Source organism: Lactuca serriola, chromosome 7 (assembly GCF_051521515.1).
Source record: "Lactuca serriola cultivar US96UC23 chromosome 7, Lser_US96UC23_V15, whole genome shotgun sequence".
Taxonomy (NCBI): domain Eukaryota; kingdom Viridiplantae; phylum Streptophyta; class Magnoliopsida; order Asterales; family Asteraceae; genus Lactuca; species Lactuca serriola.
This window is the reverse complement of record NC_136414.1, coordinates 139415198-139418899: the sequence shown is the minus strand read 5'-3', so window position 1 is coordinate 139418899 and position 3702 is coordinate 139415198. Positions and strand designations below refer to the sequence as shown.

Sequence of the window (3702 nt, the reverse complement as noted above, 5' to 3'; positions counted from 1 at the left end):
CAAATGCAATGTGAGGAAAAAGAGGGTGAAATCACATATCGTTCAATCCAATCGACGCTCAAGTTTCTATGTCGTTCATTCGCTCATCTTTTTCTAACTAGGTAATTCTTTTTTTGCAATTGTCCTCAATTTCTGATTTTGCTTTGCCATTAATAACTACGGTATAAAATTTCATCTTTTTGGAATTCAATTTGATGTGTTGGTAGGATTTAATACTATCAAGGGTTTTCTTCAGTTTTAATTTTTTTGGTTAAATTTGTAAGCTGTCGTAATTTTAGATAATATTTAGTTAAATTTGATTAGTTTACTTTTTAAGGCTAAATCATACTAGAGTGCTTGATTTTTTTTATATGAAGATTTGATTTTTTGGTTTTGAACAATTCGACAGGAAAAACATTTTATCCTGTTTGAGAATATGGTCCATTTTGAGACTTAAAGGTCAAAATTCAAGCAATAGTTTTAAAACTGTATTTATTATTGAATTGCATGCTATATCTATTTTACTTTCACAGTATGTTCTCTTTTTCATTATTTTGATTGTTCTTTTTACATAAAACAATGATGACAAAAACTTGATTCTTGGAGCATATATCATTTGTGTATATTTTGATGAGTTTTTTAATTTAATATTCATTATATGATAGTTTTCGAATCCGTGGCTTTGGGTGATGTTTATCAATTTTACTTTGATTTTAAAAAAGGTTTTGATATTGGATTGTTCGTCATATATAATTTTGATATTCTGAAAATTGAGAATTCATTCATTTTTTTTAGATGAGAATCCACAATAAAATGATCATTTGTTTATTTTTAATGGGAATTTCATTTTTGGAATAGGATATATGAGAATTTTGGAATCAGGTGTGTGAGAATGGTTTCACCAATGGAATGACTTTCCAAGTTAGGAATCAGGGGTGATGAAGATTGGGACTGCAACATCAACATATTCTTTTAGAATGTATTAATCCATCAATATATTGTTTAAGAATGCATTAATAAGAAAATTTTTATTTCATATTTATAAGCATATACTTTAAGAATGCACACCATACTCATAAACAAAATATATTTTGTTAGAATATCCGAAATTAAGAAACTTAAGTTAAAAATCAGATTTTAAAATTAAAAAAATTAATTATCCCTTCAAATCCGAAATTTTCCTTTTATAAATATCGTTTAATTGACTAAAATACCTTTATGATGAAATTTATGTGATTATATGGTAAATGTTTTTCCATTATAATATAATAGACCCTCGTATCATATTCATTCATTTTTTTTTTCATCCATTGATCCATAATCGTCCTTACGACCACTCAATATATGTCATCCACATTATATATATATATATATATATATATATATATATATATATATATATATATACATATATATATATATATATATATATATATATATATATATGTATATAATACAATATTACAAAATGGACCCTAAAGAATAGAAAAAGGTATAAAACATCTATAACTAACAAAAATTAAATATATGCAAGATTTTTAGATAAAAGTACATATCTTATAATGAAGGAACATGAATTGATATAGATTCAAATGTGAATGTTAGACGAAAGAATTGAAAATATAATTTTATTGAGTAAGACACATTTATAGAGTAAAAATGAAATTAAAAATACATGATTTGATAGTTTATAAAGTCATTTTTCCTTGGTTATTGAGTTAAATAGTGACATCAACCTTTTGTTATTGCGGGTAGATTCATTGTTTTTGTTATCAAAATGACAACTCAATAATTTTAAAAGGTTTATATTCTATATTGGTATAAATTATAATTTTATAGATTATTCCAAGTAATATAAAAATTATTCTAAAATGATTATTTTAATTTTTACTTTTATGATATAACCTATAAATAGTTTATATATTCATAATAAATTTAAATATTAATTGATATAGAAAACTAAAAATTTTAAAATTAAAATTTGTAAACAAAAAAAAAAAATAAGTATAAGGGCTAAAGTTATAATTTAATAGGGTTAAAAGTGTAACTTCTAAAATTAATCGGATGAATTGGTGGTGTATTATTGTATCTGCCTATTTTTTTTTTAAAAAACTCAAAAATGTAGAGAAGAAGCTCGGAAGAAGAAGAGAGGGGTGGTTTACAGAATGGGGAGAAGAAAGAAAGAGATGAAGTCGAGTTGCCCTTTCGAGCTTGGCATGCCGAGATCAGGGGACGTGTTCACTAAGTCTGTGTCATCACTGCCAAGTAGTGCCAGAGTACCACTCTCCGCAGCCGTAGGGGCAATATAGTCACTTCAGGTTACATACTTAACCTGTTGTACCACATCAGTCAAAACCCCAAAAACAATTATCAAACCTTTCTAGAAAAAGTAATGGACTGAGATACCACATTTTACCAACAACAAGAACCATATTGTATCAGACCAAAATTTATGCCCCAATACTCTTACATATAGAACGTTTTTAATCAAAAGAAGTAAAACAAAAAAGGTGGAAATGATTTTAAATCTTATTTGCGGATCTTTAATTATTTGATGTGGTACAACCTCCAATACTGCTTAGCAACATATGGCATCTCTCATTTTATTCACTCTACAGCATCCCTTCTTACAAAGGCTCGAACCTGGTATCGAACCACATGGTATTCGTGTCGTCGGTACTGAAAAACCACTCCCACCTCCACTACCACACCCGGGTATATCTTGTTGTATCGGGGAATTGCAATTCGTAGCTGCATACATAAATTTCAAATATATTTTTTTCTTTTACTGAAGGACCCAAAGACCTCAACATATATAATTGTATTTAACCATTTTGTTACATCCGATGTGTGGACCAATAATAATTATCCAATTGTTCACTCAAGGTTTTATCAATATAATGTGTTGTTTTGAGTTGTATGGGTACGTGACATCGTGGAAGTACAAGTTGTATGCTGAAAATTTGGAAATAGGCGAATGAAAAACAAATTGGAGATAGAAGAAGATACACAAACGAAAGAAATATAGAAAACAAAATCCATATTAACCCTAAAACTACGGTAATGTCAAACTCTGTTTTGCATTCTTGAAAATTTAGTTAAATTATAAGAAATAAACTTAGTTAAATTATAAGAAATGCTGGAACAACTTCATTTAGGGTTTTCCTACTGGTAACTGTTAGTTTTGTAGAGAAAACCGAACCTAGTTGTCGGACATGGTGGTATGGTGTTCGAGCTGCAGTGGCGATTGTCATGATGTGAGATGATGAACTAATGACGATGAGGATGATAAGAGCCAAGGCAAGTCCTCCGTCTTTTAAGAACGAGGCCATTATTGAAAGTGAATGACTAACAAATGCACTGTGTGTGTAACCATTTATCAAGGATCTATTTATACACGATTGTCTCGAAGCGTTTGTTTAAACATTGACTAAATATTGGTCATTTGGGTCAATGATATTTTAATTATTAAGCAGTAACGGAAACTAGTAGGAAAAGAGTATGGCTCACCTTTGTTAGCCGCCTAAGAAATCCTACCTTCTCACTCATTTCCTGAATTTTCACTGTTTTGTCTTCACTTCCAACTAATATGTTTAATCCAAATATCTAATGATATTATGTTCTGCAAAACTATGCCCATAAGTGATGGAATATATCACGATTCCCCTTCGATTTGTATTTAATAATTCTCTTCTATTTGATTTTGATTTTTATCCACTAGTA

General features: G+C 28.8%; 1 long non-coding RNA gene across 1 annotated transcript; it reads right to left on the bottom strand.

Moving 5' to 3' along the window:
* Positions 1–2356: 2356 nt before the first annotated feature.
* On the bottom strand, positions 2357–3415 carry LOC145063389 (uncharacterized). Its single transcript, XR_013687934.1, has 2 exons — positions 3182–3415; positions 2357–2730 (listed from the first exon to the last, which is right to left on the bottom strand). It is a non-coding gene; the product is annotated as an uncharacterized LOC145063389 (long non-coding RNA).
* Positions 3416–3702: the final 287 nt, after the last annotated feature.